This window comes from Engraulis encrasicolus, chromosome 9 (assembly GCF_034702125.1).
Source record: "Engraulis encrasicolus isolate BLACKSEA-1 chromosome 9, IST_EnEncr_1.0, whole genome shotgun sequence".
In the NCBI taxonomy this organism is placed as follows: Eukaryota; Metazoa; Chordata; class Actinopteri; order Clupeiformes; family Engraulidae; genus Engraulis; species Engraulis encrasicolus.
The window spans coordinates 11,477,504-11,493,323 of record NC_085865.1 but is presented as its reverse complement, the minus strand read 5'-3'; the positions used below and the strand labels follow the sequence as shown (position 1 = coordinate 11,493,323).

General features: G+C 42.8%; 1 long non-coding RNA gene across 2 annotated transcripts; it reads left to right on the top strand.

The window, feature by feature from the left end:
• Positions 1 to 638: 638 nt before the first annotated feature.
• Positions 639 to 6,016, top strand: LOC134454979 (uncharacterized). 2 transcript variants are annotated; one of them, XR_010035957.1, is made up of 5 exons: positions 639 to 786; positions 4,577 to 4,641; positions 5,064 to 5,166; positions 5,589 to 5,724; positions 5,963 to 6,016. It is a non-coding gene; the product is annotated as an uncharacterized LOC134454979 (long non-coding RNA). The 2 variants fall into 2 exon arrangements; XR_010035956.1 differs by having other exon boundaries at positions 4,577 to 5,166.
• The last annotated feature ends 9,804 nt before the right edge of the window (positions 6,017 to 15,820 follow it).

The window sequence follows — 15,820 nt, the reverse complement described above, 5'->3', positions numbered from 1 at the left end:
TTGGACTCACTGTATGTGTGTGTGTGTGTGTGTGTGTGTGTGTGTGTGTGTGTGTGTGTGTGTGTGTGTGTGTGTGTGTGTGTGTGTGTGTGTGTGTGTGTGTGTGTGTGTGTGTGTGCGTGTGCGTGTGCGTTTGTGTGTGTTTGTGTGTGTTTACTGCACCAATCTGCCTTTGTGAGGCCACTGCTATTGCAGCACACCAATAAGGTGGGTCCCTTGCTCCATGTGGGGCCCAAATCCTGGACCCCAAATGTTTTGAATCCTTTTGCTGGGGTAGTTTTTTCGTTACTGGTAAAAGTTAAAGTGTAGGAAAAATCCTCAATGACAGGCTAAAGGTACACTGTGCAGGAAATGGTCAAAAAGGTACTGCAACTATGCTGCTCATTGAAACTGGGCTGCCTATTGCCAAATTTACTAAGTAATAAACAAATATTTTCTAGTATGGTCCAAGTACAGTCATGTTTGCAGCTGAAAATGGCTATTTTTGGACATTCAAAATGGCGTACCATGGAGAAGATCCCCCTTTTCATGCACTCAAAAAAACGATTCTAGCTGGTTGTAAAATTGACACAAGTGTTGCATGCAGTTTTAACTCAATGTTGTCAGTTTAGTGAAAATATCGTGTTAGATTTACTAGGCAGATAGGCCTAGCCTATTTATAGATTGTGTTATGTTGAAAGAACCCAACGCAGTCAGGCAATTTCTTCAAACTACCCAGAATGCAACGCTCCAGCTTTTCAAATTGCAGGAAGGCGCGAGGAGTAAACAGACTAGTTCGCCTGCAAGGTAAGGACATCTCTTCCAATAAATCCTCAAACATGCTCTAACTCTGATCAAATGTGTAATGTGTTAATATCACAATCTTATTTTGCTGCTGCACATGCTATGTTCAAAGGTTGATGTTATTGATTTGCCAACATTTGTGTTGGGTAGTCGGGCAACATGCTGGATGTAGCTTTACCAGAGACGGTCTTATACGAGACGAATCACTCATGAAACCTTCCATAGGAATGAACGAGAGCATTTTGGCTACGCGAACATGGCGTTTGCCGGTGTCACTCCCACCTGTCCGGTAACGAGAGCCAATTGCTTGCTGAGCTGCGCTGTCACTTATCCAATCGTCTCGACGCCTCGACGCAAGTGCAAACGTAAACCTTTACGACTGCTCGTACCTAATCGGTTTGTTTGCTGGCGGCCATGTGGTTTGTTTGCTGTCCGTGGAAACTTCATTGTGAATTGGGCAGAGAGCGCAACTCGACCATTAATCACCTTTCTGCGCCCATCCAAAATGCAGGTGCAAGACAAAGGGACAGATATAATCACGGAAACAAAAACGGCCGTGTGCATACATGTGCACACCCGTTGTGGTTTTTCTTATGGTTGAAAACAAATAAGTAGGCTAAGAAAAAGCAAAACGGGAGCAAGTCTGCAAGACATTCAACTTTGATCAGTTTAGCTTTTTTTCTTAGATTTTTCACCGTTGGTCATAGGCCTATGATATTATCAGTTTGGGCAACAACATGATATCACAGTTTAAAACACCAATTTTGAGGCAGGCTAGCCTACATCATTAATTTATTCAATAGCCTATTTTTTTATTACTGATGAGCAGGGACGACCATTGTGCTTACTGCTTTGGCTATCAGAAAATAAATCCAGTGTCTTTTCTGTACGATGACCGGAGAATGGATGCCCGTTTGACAGCTGGCCGGAAGAGGTGAAGTCCACGCAACTTGCTCCCACCTGCCGCAAAACAGAACGTTGTCGTGGAATGTGGCGCATGCGCAGATCAAAATTAGCATAAAGAAAAACGCTGTTTTAAAGTGTTACTTTCATGTTTCGGTCATTCTAAGACTGGCATTAAACCCAGTTTTTCATTGTGATTCCAACCATATGAGTTGTGTATCGCTGTGTTGTCCCACTGTCACACAACATTATTTCCCCCATTCATTCATATATACCCCATCACTGACTAATCTCAAATAGTCAGTTTGAGGCGTAGCCAAGATGGCCGCCGAGTGATGGGACTTATGGGAACAGACTAAGGCTTTACTAGCATGTTCTGTGCAGAAACACGGTGTCCACCTTCTTCTTGCAAAGTGTAGGAAAAGTTAAACAATATTTTAGGTTGTTTTTTTTTGCTTACAGCCGCCGAGCTGGTGTTTAATGCCCTGTATTTCATGTCAAACGTGTCGACTGTGCATTGTTTGCTAGCGAGCTAATTTATTGGATGCCTGCCACCAATTCCCTTTGAATTCAGAGGGAAATGATAGCCTAACTCTGAAGCAAAAACCTTGGTTTGCCATTCCTCCGGTGAATTTATGTCATATCATCTCGGCAGGGCATGGGTTTTGGCAAAGCGTAACAAATTGTGATTTTAAGGAGAGATTCACACTAGTGTGTGGCTGGACGAAAGCGAGAAGACAGGACTTTCTGTTTACTTTCGGCCGCCGGTGTCAGCATTTCACAACGACAGCATTTGGTGTGCGCGGCCAGTCCTGTTCAAAATCCCCCGTAGCTAGAGGTAGAGCAGATAGACATTGGCCGAGACCAGGCAGAAAGACGTCTCGCTGCCGTTCTGCCACGCTCGTGTGTGAATCTGGCCCAGGGAAAAGAAAATCCTAATTACAACTGGTCTACATTGCGTCCTACTACAGCATGTTGCGCGTGCTCCGATGAGTTTATGAGCAAGCCTTTATGCGTTGCTTTGTGGACAGTGAGAGCTTTGCGGCGCATTTAGGGAAATCAGTGGAGTGCGCTTTGAAACGCACTGAGGCGAGCCGTCATAAAGTTCGTCAGCTTCAGTGAGAGCCATGTTAACCCAATCCACAGTCAGACCAAATACAATTCTAAGCGGGTTCTGAATACAGACGTGGCGTGTAGTCAATCCACCTGGCTAATAAACTGGTGCTCTTTTTGAACGTTGCACACCTGCGTAAACTGTAAGCTGCAATGAATTAGATTAGAGCAGGGGTGCCCAACGAGTCGATCGCGAGGTACCAGTCGATCTCGAGGGGAGTGGCAGTCGAGAGACATGTAATGTGACAGGGAAAATACTGTCTTTCAAAAGTAGGCTATGTAGTAAGCTGCTGGTACTACTGTATTGGTTAGATAATTAGTCCCACTGTAACACAGAATGAGGGGAAAGCATTAGGAAGTGACCGTAAGGGTATTGCAGTTGATTCATGTGTGCACACATGTAACATCGGGTGAGTAACAGAACATGTGCGCAACGATGCGTTATGACGCGGCGATATGCGAGGATCTTTGTCCAAATCGCTATCATCATCGCTAACTGCGTTTACATCGCGTGCCGCGTGTAAGGGAAATGTTAGCTGACATGTATGGAATTCACTTCAATTTGTGCTGTTTCCTGCTCCAGTTGTGGACAGAACGATTGGCCAAACTCACAATAGAAAGCCTTTGCTCTGCTACTGTCCCAGAGAGCTGGGAAAAAAAACCTTCATAGAAGAAGTCACTCTTAACAAGGGTGTTAACCAATTCAATGAGTTCTCTCATTTCTCTCTCTCTCTCTCTCTCTCTCTCTCTCTCTCTCTCTCTCTCTCTCTCTCTCTCTCTCTCTCTCTCTCTCTCATAGTAAAGTGAACTTAACTGGCCTACTATTTACCCATAACAAATGGTGAAGTTCTGAGCCCTTTTTAATTTTGACCACTGAAGTCATGATAATGCTTCATCATATTTTAGAAATAGGGCCTGTGTGCCTACATAGGCCTATGCTGCTTTTATGCCAAATATTTATCATTTTGAAATTGTTTCAGTTGTTTATGACTTGTGTAGGACTGAAATTATCTCTGCATACTACAAAGCAATGCAGCACTGCATTGCTTTGTAAACGTAGGCTATTCAACACACTTTAAAAACACACTGAAAAGATACGGCCATAGTAGCCTACTAAAAACATTTTGTTCATAATAATGGTGATTAATAAATGGTGATCTTAAATTTTCATACTGACATCCTGAAATTTGACTTGGTAGATCACGGCAGACCATCAACTTCAAAAGTAGATCTCGGTTAAAAAAAGGGTTGGGCACCCCTGGATTAGAGTTTAGGCTACTTTATTTATGTATGCTCACTTAACCAAGAAGCCTAAATAAGGCAGTGGCCTGTTAATTCAAAATGACTAATTTTAAAACATTGATTACCATAGTGAAACAAAATGTAACTGTAAAAACTGTGTGTAACATTTGATAAATATAATCAATTACTGATATTAGGGCAGTCATGGGTGAGCGGTTAGGGCGTCAGACTTGCATCCCAGAGGTTGTCGGTTCGTCTCCCGACCCGCCAGGTTGGTGGGGGGAGTAATCAACCAGTGCTCTCCCCCATCCTCCTCCATGACTGAGGTACCCTGAGCATGGTACCGTCCCGCCGCACTGCTCCCCATGGGGCGCCACTGAGGGCTGCCCCCTTGCACGGGTGAGGCATAAAATGCAATTTCGTTGTGTGCAGTGTGCAGTGTTCACTTGTGTGCTGTGGAGTGCTGTGTCACAATGACAATGGGAGTTGGAGTTTCCCAATGGGCTTTCACGCTTTCACATATTGTTTATTACAGAAATGTACCACGTGATGCAGTAGCCTGTTGATGCTGGCAAAAGATGCAATCTGGAGGATTTCAGGGTACGTTTTACTATGCTTCAATGTTAGGTGAGATGAATGTAATGCAGTGTTTCCCAACCAGGGGTACGTGTACCACTAGGAGTATGTTTTATTTTATGAATAAAAACAAATGTATGGTCATGATCATATTGGGATAAAGAACATGAGTGAGGTGGTACTCATACTATGACAAAAATGCTTAGGGGGTACTCAAGACGAAAAAGGTTGGGAGACACTGATGTATGCCCAGATCATGTACGCCCAGAGCAAAGTCACAGGCAGTGTGCTTCTCTTGCATTCACAGACTGCCCATGCTTTTTTAAAGAGATAAGTTAGAATGCTTTGCATATCTATTTGTGTAGAGTTAATCACCAAGACAATTTCCAGAAGTTGTATCCAGGTGTCAATTGTGTCCTTGTTCTGGTGTTGTTATTTTCAAACAGAGATGGCTCTTGCTCACTGGCAGTGACTTGGGTCATGTGAGACAGCATCAGAGCTCGGGTGACATCTCTCGCTCGGGTGAAATCTCTCCTGGAAGATTTCAAGGTATGAAATGTTTTACTCGGCTGCATCTTCCAATAGATTACTCTTTATATTGGTATGTAATGATGTCCTTACCACCAACAAATTCTCTTAAGCATCAATGTGGTCTATAATTCGTCCTGCGACTTCTCAATGCGAGCTCCCATTGATATTGAAGCAATAACTGCTCCGATTATTTTTTTGACTGGAGAAATGGAATCCTGCTACAGTGTCCCAGACCTCTGTGTGCTGGAGCTCCACCAGGGGGCTAGAGCCACACACACACACACACACACATACACACATACACACACACACACAAGAGGTGTAAGAGATTATCACTCTTTTGTTTGGACTTTCATATGTAAATTGTTTTTTTGTGTCCTGAAAATAGACAAATAAGCTACATACTGTACATGTTGTATTTGTGTTTTATGATTTTATAGGTGTGTGCAGAGTTCTGAAGAATAAAAGTCAACAGTCAAGTTCTTCTCCATATTCTCCAAATCTGACGGAGGCGTTCCATCAGGAAAGGGGGAATGGTTGGTCGATGCCTCCAGAATAATGATACCCATGACCCAGGTATTATGTACAAAGAGAATGTTAATTTGAATCTTGATGCCTACAATTTTGCTGATTTGTTGACAATCGAGATGTATAAACATTAAGTCAGAATAACTGATGTTAAATTGTCTAACTTTTCACCTGGTGTATTTGGTATTGTGGTAGCATGTTTGAAATGGATGGTTAAGAAGGTAAAATATGTCATGGACATCAGTTAAATATTTACATGTGTATCTGTCGAATTACTTTGTTTCAGGCACAACATGCTGACAGGGAATCGGCTATGGCAGAAAGCATCCATGCCATCTACGGTACGTTATCCGCCATGAAGGTTCAGAAGCTACTGACAGTCCTGAGGACATCGGAATCATTTTCAAAGGGGTGACTGCATTTGGCTGCTTGCCAAACATCCTACCCAGGCTCCGCCCTCGCAGTGACGCAACACCTTCGGCTCTGCTACACACACTCAGGAAAACTTTGTTCAGGTACTTTCGGGTTCCCTCCACAGCAGGAAACTCCACCCACTTTGTCGGGAAGCAATCGACTTTCAGCATCACCAACCGTCCTGGCTAGAGGAAGTGACAAGGTTTGAGCAGAGACGCTCTATTGGGACTAAGAAAATGTTTGGTTTAAACTTTGGCTCAGCCTGTTCGGCCCTCGACCAGTAGCAAATCATGAGAGTTGGGTCAACCATGCCGTTTGAGAATGTTGTTATGCTCTTGGTCAGACCAAGTCTCGAAGAGATTTGTAAGTCATGATAATCAGGTTACAAATATTCACTTACAGTGGCCATATTTCTTGCCCTTGTTTACGCACTAAACTTGTTATCCTCCTTGAAAGTTGTGTGTGTGTGTGTGAGTAATAATGCAGACATAATAATAACAATTGACTAGAAGTACAAATACACATTTCTACATTATTGCTCACACACAGCTTTTGGTAAAACATTACTGAAATGGCCAAACACCTTTATGCATTTTTTAATAAAGAGTCATTGCATTGAGCAGATCATTGAGAGGCTCTGAAGTCCACTACACTATTCTTAACTTGTGTGCGTGCGTACCTCCTCAAGCACATATACAGCACTCTATTTTTAATTTTTTCAAAAAATGTTTTTCTTTTTTTTTGACTTAACAACCTGTTAAAAACACAGCGTTAAACTTTGGCTTTTTTCGCACACCTCAGCTGGCAGGTGCGTCGGAGATGGCACCATGGGTCACTCAGCAATAGTTTAAAGAAACTCCCGCACACTGACCATTTCGCTCTTCTATCTTTAATAAACTTAAATTTATTAAAGAAAGAACAGCGAAATGGTCAGTGTGCGGGAGTTTCTTTAAACAAAAACACAGCGTTACAAATTTGTTGTTACTAGAATGGCAAGGACAGTCATAGTGCATTACTAAAGGCCCTGTGTTATGTCATCGTAGACAAGTATTATGGTAATTAACCTTTCAATGACTGTTGGTGTGCTACTGGTGGTATGGAATGCATTATTGGCCTACAACACACGTGTACGCTCTTGTATGTAAGTGTTTAAAAGGTTTTTTTTGTTTATTTTTTATTTATTACCCTCAAGACAATTTTGTGTTTTGATTAATGGCCTGGGGAATGTGTTGATAAAAAAAAAAACAAAAAACAAATCTTCAACATCTTGGGTTTGTAGTGTTGTTTTCCATAGATTTATAGCCTTTTCTGTGTAAGATTAAGTGTAATGCTTTGAAATTACTTAATAAAAACATGGAAAGTATTTCCACATGATTCAATAGCACATATACAACATTATGAGCTCTTGTTGGATCAACTTGAGAGAATTGGGATAATCAAACCAGTATCAAACATGTTGGATGAACATTATAAGATCCTGTTGGATCAATTTAATTGAATCAGGTTTTGATACCCTGACTCAGTTATGTTGGATCAACTCAAGAAAGTAAGGTTACATGAACAGAAGGTAATCCTGTTAAATCAACAAAGTTGCCTAATGTTAAAAATAAGAAAGATAATCATGTGGAAATACTTTCCATAATATTCTTAAGTAAATCCAACAGAATTTTTTTTTGAGTGTGTATGAAAAGTGCTATTTTCCCAGTCATATTGAATACTTGGAATGTGATGGTGGTGGTAAGTATTCATGAAAAAGGTAACATTAGTGAATGGCCAGCAGTGCAGCAGCAGCACAGAGTGTCCCTTTAAGGTTAAGGATTGTTCTGGTTTGGGCACAGTTTAGTTTTTTGTAGCTATTGTTAGGGTTAATATGAATGGAAGTCAATGGGAGGGCCCCACAAATATATTAAGGTGGGTCTGTGTGTGTGTGTGTGTGTGTGTATGTGTGTGTGGGGAAAGCGTGACTGCATTGGGCTGTGTATGTGTATGCATGTAGGGTGTCTGTTTGTGTCCGTGTGTTGAGATGGATTGCAGTATACACTATGTGGTGTGTTTGTGTGCATGTGTGTCAGTGTGCATGCATGTGTGTGTACTTGCGCGCTTGAGTGTGTGTGTGTGTGTGTGTGTGTGTGTGTGTGTGTGTGTGTGTGTTGAACTGTGTCTGTGTGCATTTGTGCATGCGTGTGTGTACGCGCACGCACGCATGTGTGTGTGTGTGTGTGTGTGTGTGTGTGTGTGTGTGTGTGTGTGTGTGTGTGTGTGTGTGTGTGTGTGTGGTTGTGGTGGGGCATGCCTTGCCAAAAGATCACCTGTTCGCAAACCAAAATAGGAGACAACTTGAGATTCAATTTTAGCTGCTTGAGGGCCTGGGGGGATGGGGCGTGGGGTTTCTGTGTGTGTGTGTGTGTGTGTGTGTGTGTGTGTGTGTGTGTGTGTGTGTGTGTGTGTGTGTGTGTGTGTGTGTGTGTGTGTGTGTGTGTGTGTGTGTGTGTGTCTGTGTGTGTGTGTGCGTGTGTGTGTGTGTGTGTGTGCATGTGTTGCTGATGGGATGATGGAAAGGTGGGGGGTGGCCACTAGGGTTTGAGAGGTATGAGGAATTGGTGGTCGTTGGGGGGTGGTGAGTCTGGATGGTGTTTGGACAGATGGGTGGTTGGATTTTCGTTTCGTGTCGTGTGTGTGTGTGTGTTTGTGTGTGTGTGTGTGTGTGACTGTCTTCATGTGTCCGTGTGTGTGTGTGTACGTGAATGTGTCTTGATGTGTGTGTGTGTGTGTGTGTGTGTGTGTGTGTGTGTGTGTGTGTGTGTGTGTGTGTGTGTGTGTGTGTGTGTGTTTGTGTGTGTGTGTGTGTGTGTGTGTGTGTGTGTGTGTGCGTGCGTGCGTGCGTGCGTGCGTGCGTGCGTGCGTGCGTGTGTGTGTGTGTGCGTGTGTGTGTGTGTGTGTGTCCCAAAGGGGTTGGTACAAAGGGGTCAGCTGTCCCGGGCCCAGGAGAAGGGGGGCTCAGAATTTGGTCCCCATTACATTGTATCTATTGAGTGAAGGGGCCCTTTCAGATAATTTTGTCTTGGGCCCAACCAAAGCTGCCAGCAGCCCTGTGTGTGTATACAGTACAGTATGCAGTATGCATGGGGGTGTTAAGGGGTTTAAGTGGTGGATGTATGGGGAGGAGGATGGTGTATTGAGAGAGTGGGTGGATGGCCTGTGGGCAGTGGGGTTGAAAAAGGTGTTGTGGTGTGATGGAGGGGTGTATGCTTTGTTGGCAGGCGTTGGTTGACAGGCGTTGGGTGGTTTAGTTTGGGCAGTGGCGGTCCTGCAGTGAATTGCAGTGCAGTGCATCTTAAGCTCTGCCCCTTTTCACAGTGGCCCCGCCCCCGGTGGGAAGAAAAAAAAAGTAAAATAACTGACAAAAACCATTAATAATAATATTAATATTGCAATATTATAATAGTGTAGAAATGTCACTTATTAAAATATGTTTTATTTATTTGTAACTATTGTAGCCCCTTAATGCGCGCCTTACCTCCTGTGGCACACTGTTAAGTCATTGAAATGTAACTAATAGCACTACAATACTTTGACACAACACAGGCCCTTTAGTAATGCACCACGACTTGGTCATTACCGTACTGGTAACAACAAATGTATAAAGCCGCGTCTTAAGGGGTTAACATTAACTTCGTCGTTTGGCGGGTTGGGCGGGTGATGCCCAGGCAATTGCCCGATCGGCCTGCCCCTCGGACCGCCCCTGGGTTTTGGGCAGGGTGAATTCCACACTGATGACAGTGATAGTGGGGTCGTAATAGGCTCAGTCATTTCAAATTTGTGTTAAAGTTTGGTTTTCACTTCCAAGTTGAAGTTTAGGGTCTATACAACAATTTGAGTTCGAGTGTCAAACACACAGATAACAAAATGGCCTGCGGGGGGCGCTCTAAAATATATAAACTGCTATAACTTTTTATTAGTTAAACCAAATTTAACATATGAGGTATGTATGGATTCAGCATGAAGAGGAGAAACTGGTGGGCTAAATAGTTGGTTACCAGATTAAAGACACACTATGTAAAAAACACACTTTTGGCCAATGGACAGCTAAATCCAGGCTTTTTTAAGATAAAGGGTGGATATGCCCTCCAAGTTGCAATGAAACATAATTTATTGTTACAAGTTATTGTAAATAAAGCCTGGGTTATCACTTAACTTGATTTGTTCAGAATATCCCTGAAGCACACATATACTTAGGATACATATACACAAATATAGCTGCATAAAGCCTATGTGATATTTAGCACCCAACTTGCAACTTTGAGTTTATGAATTTAGGAGCATGAGTACCAGCTTTTTTTCAATCCAGCCATCATTTTATTGACAACTTAAACACTTTATATCTGGAAGAAATTAAATCAATAATAATAATAATAACAATAATAATAATAATAATAATAATAATAATGATGATGATGATAAATACTATAGGGAACATCATTTTTTCCTGCATTCAAAAAGCAAACAGAAGACCATAGGGCTAACATTTATTCCAATACTCCCATCACAATAACTATGACAGAGAACAGATACAAAAACAGTCAGTGGTGAGTCTTAGAAATTGTATGTGCACTTGCACAGACGTGTGCACTTTAACTCTTCCTTCATGCACTTGCACCGAGATCTGGCAGGTGTATTTGTACAAGTACTAGTACAGCTGCACTTCACCTCTAGTTGGAATACACCTTCGGCAACTACATCTTTGGTAGTGTAGTCCAAATCCGGGAACTGTTCATTTGTTACCAGATTGGCAGGCATTTCTGGCAAATGCAGATAATAAGAACAGTTTTCATTCCTGTCAACTACGCTGGTAACAAATGGACAGTTCCCAGAGCAGATGATTGTGTCTACCATGTATGAAATAGTGCTATAGTATTATTTAGTATACTTGCCAAAGGCCTCTGCTTGCCCCCAGCAAGCATACTAATTGTTCTCCAATAGTTTATTTAGTATGCTTGCGGGAAAGCATATTAATTGTTCATCAACAGTTTATTATTATTCTACATTTTTCCATTCACCTCGGCATATGGGAATCGCCATTCATTAGTACGGCGGCTTTGAATCGTTGCAGCGTTCAAGATAGAGACACGGTTCGATTGCCAAAACCAACGGCTCAAAAAGGGCTCAGGGTGGAGTATTTTTTGCTGGCCTACCCCCTTTCATTCGTTCACCAGACTTGTTTTTCCTCATTTTTCCTCTCTGTTTTCCCCCTCATTGAAATGAATGGTAGAATGGTCAAGATGATGATGTCACAAACTGTGTCAGTTAGAGTGAGAGGTGACCTGTCCTGGGGTTTTTAACTAGGTATCAACTGGTAAAGGTATTGTCAGAGAGGTCTTGGCTCTGAATACAAACTGTGTGAATAAGCCAACTCTTAAAATGTTTCAAAGAGAGCAGTTTTAAAATCCCTATGATGTGACCCCATTCACTTACAAAAAAATGTGTGAACAGCTCAGCGCATAGGCCTGAATCCCTAGTAACAGAGAACGTAAAGAGAACGTTTGACTTTTGGTTCTCTAAAGGTTGGGGTTATTACCAAACCAAAACTTACCACTTAGAAACGTTCCCTTTGGTTACAGTAAAAACCAAGCAGCCATTGGTTCCGGTTCGGTTCTGAATACGTTTCGGATACGTCATTTTTGGTTCTGTTTCGGTTCTCACTGGGTTGCCAGGAAAGTTTAATTTAAGTTCCCAGAACGATATATGTGTGGTTCCCATTCCATTCCCTCGCCGTTCTCTCACCGTACCTTTATTGCTTTTCATGTTTGTTCCCTCATCGTTCTCATATGGTTCCCATAACCTTGATGGTTACATTATAGGTCTGGTCACGTCTGGTTCCCTAGACGTGCTCCTGATGTTCCCCCAACTTTGTTTATACTGTGTTGATCAGAGCATAAGCAATGATGACTGTCCCCTGATTAAATCATATACGTCTACATATTAGTAACAGTATTTCCTAATCATGTACACAATCTATTTTTTTTATTCCATTTCATTCATTTAACTCAACTTAGTTGGGTTGATCTAAGGTTTGGCTGTGCACACAACATCACACAAAAGATGTGGTGAGTGAAAGAAATAACTTGAGAACTTGTTACACCTTTGCCGGTAACAAGCAGGCCCTTCACAACCAATCTGTCCATCAGCGCCTGGCCAAACCTAATTACTTAGGGCTGGTATATCATGATTCAATTGCTTGCACCTGAAAAACTCCTAATCAATCTGGTCACATGGTACTCTTGAGCCTGTATATAAACCTGGACTGTCAGAGTGCTTTAGTCATTTGCCTGCCTGCCTGCTGGCTGGTCAGCATGGCACAGCATAGCGCTTGTTTAACTGCTTTGCAAGCAAGCTAATAGCGCTTTTGGCTTATGGCATTTGTTAGCTACATCTTGTGCCTTGCTTTGTGAGCTAGTCAGTAACAGCACATGTTACATTGCTTGCGCCATTGTGCACTTGATGTAGATGGTATGATTGTCTTTAAACTTCATTAAGGAAAACATTTGGTTTTAATCCCCACTAGATTGTGTTCATACATGCTCAACTGATATTTCTCTCACATTGTGGTACAGTATGGCATAGTCTGATATTTAAATACAGACATCATTCATGTTTTCAGCAGCTTGAATCATCATTCCAAGACAGCAGTGTGCCAAACTGATGCCAGGCGCAGGGTGTTTCAGTGATGGTGGAGGATGGGAGGTGCTTACGTACCATGATCAGGGTACCTCAACTATGGTGAGAGATAGTGGGGCAGGACCAAAACACATTCACAATAATAAACAAGGTTGGTGGAACATCAGGAGCATGTCTAAGGAACCAAATATGCAACCAACAAGGTTAAGGGAACCATATGGGAACGGCAAGGGAACAAACATGACATGAACAGGAATAAAGTGACGGTGAGAGAACAATAAGGGAACGGAATGGGAACTACACATGTAACATTCTAGGAACGAAAATGAAACTTTCCTGCCAACCAAGTGAGAATGGAAAAATAACCGAAAATGACTCTCTGGGGACGTACCCAGAACTAAACTGGAACCAAGGGCTTGTGTTCCAGGAACCTTCGTAGAACTAAAAATTGTTAGTAGGGATATGTCCATTTTTTGACTGAACCATTTGGCCAAGAAAAGTGGTCTCAGCTTTGACATGAAGAGCAGGGTTGTGCCATTTGTGTGTCAATATCATCTGACAACTTGCAAAACTTTTGGAGATAAGACAGCGTAAAAATAAGGCTGCACATATTAGCCTACTCAGCTATTGACTGCCAAACTGTCACCTTTAGATTCTTCAGTCATACACACACACACATACACACGCAGCCTTGTAGAACTTTAGACCTCTGCTGTCACCTGGGCAACCGTGGCCTAATATGCGGCAGTGGCCGGCTGGGTAGGGTGTTGGTCTGTCAGAGGGTTGCAGGTTCGAATCCCACCCTTACCTCTCCCTACCCACCCATTGCTGAAAGTCACCTGAAGCATCTCCATACATGCACGCACACGCACACACACACACACACACACACACACACACACACACACACACACACACACACACACACACACACACACACACACACACTTCTCTCTCTCTCTCCCTCTCTTGCACAGAGAGAGAGACAGACAGACACACACACACACACACACACACACACACACACACACACACACACCTCTATCACACCTCTATCTCTTTCCCTCGTGTTTCTGTGTGTGTATACAACAGCTCTGTGTGTGTGTGTGCATAAGCCGCAAGCATAATAGCATCGTCTCTCCGGAAATGCAGTCTTATTATTATACATTATTATTATTATTATTATTATTGATGTATTTTCTTCCAGATATAACGTTTTTTTTTGTGATTTTATGTGTGAATAGAATATGGCTTCATCGAAAAAAGTTGATACTCGTGATCCTAAATTCATAAACTCAAAGTTGCAAGTTGGGTCATATCACATAGGCTTTATGCAGCCATATTTGCGTATAGGTATCCTAGGTATCTTTCTGTTTCAGGGATATTCTGAACAAATGAAGTTGAATGATATACCAGGCTTTATAAATGATGTTTCATTGCAACTTGGAGGACATTTCCAGCCTTTATCTTTAAAAAAAACCTTGGATTTTGCTGTCCATGGGCTAAAAGTGTGTTTATGACAAAGTGTGTTTTTAATCCTGTAACCAAATACTTAGCTCACCAACTCCTCCTCTTAATGCTGAATCCATGCATACCTCATATGTTAAATTTGGTTAAACTAATCAAAAGTTATAGCAGTTTATATATTTTAGAGTGCCCCCCGCAGGCCATTTTGTTATCTGTGTGTTTGACACTCGAACCCAAATTGTTCTATAGACCCTAAACTTCAACTTGGGAGTGAAAACCAAACTTTAACACAAATTTGAAATGACTGAGAAAAAATGCACACGCCTACGACTCCACTATGAGTGACAGTCACAATCTCTTGAACAGGCTGTTTTGGGGGATGGGTGTGTGTTTGTGTATATGTGCGTGCGTGCGTGTGTGTGTGTGTGTGTGTGTGTGTGTGTGTGTGTGTGTGTGTGTGTGTGTGTGTGTGTGTGTGTGTGTGTGCGCGTCAGGGGTCCTTCTGTCCCCCTGTTGCCCTGTACCTGCTCCCAGTCCCTAATTATAGTAAAGTACACTTTAGTACACTGTAACTCTACAGTTACTACTGACGTAGCATAGGTGGTTGCTTTGTGGCACCCTGTGTTACTGTATAGGCTGGCATGGGGTGGCATAGAGTACAGGGGTAGTACATGTGTAGTACCCTGGGTTACTGTGTAGGCTGGCATGGGGTGGCATAGAGTACAGGGGTAGTACATGTGTAGTACCCTGGGTTACTGTACAGGCCGGCATAGAGATACCATAGAGTAGAGTGATAGTGGCCCTACCGTGTCTTATATGGTAGGGCACACGTGTACCACTCGGCCGACCCGAGTTCGATCCCTGGTCCGGGTCCTTTGCCGGTCCTTCCCTATCTCTCTCTCCCAGCTCACTTCCTGTCTCTCCTTCACTATCCTGTACCGCCCCCGTTGAGAAACGCTACTGTATAGGCTGGCATAGGGATAGACCAGGGGTGGGGAACCTTTTTCATTCGAAGGGCCACTTCAAATTCATCCGAGGGCCATAAAAGTCCTCCGAGGGTCATACTATGAACACAAACCAGGATTTTCCCCTTTACTTTAGGCGTATATTGAAGGCAGCCACCTTTTAAACAAACACCATCTTCTAGGTTCCCTGAATATAACTTAATTGTATTTCAAATGCATTTTCTGAGATTCCTTTACAAAATATGTCATATTTCATGTGAAGCTGAATAACATTAAAATTATATCAGGGGCCGCAAACGGCCCTCGAGACATAGGTTCCTCACACCTGGGATAGACCATAGAGTACTGTGTGGTAGGCCCTACCCTGGGTTGTGGTAGGTCCTACCCTGGGTTACTGTGTAGGCTGGCATGCTGGTACTGTCACTGGCATGGCCATACTACTGGGTACTGATTGTGGATGGCATAGGAGGTCGTGTCACACTTCTTATGAATTCCATGCTGCTTTCCGATTGCTTGCTTGCTTACTTGGATGACACGGGGATGAATGGAGCACTCAAATACTTTTCAGTAATTTTATTGCGGTGCAAGCATAATGACTGATGTTTCGACAAAGAAGGCGTGCA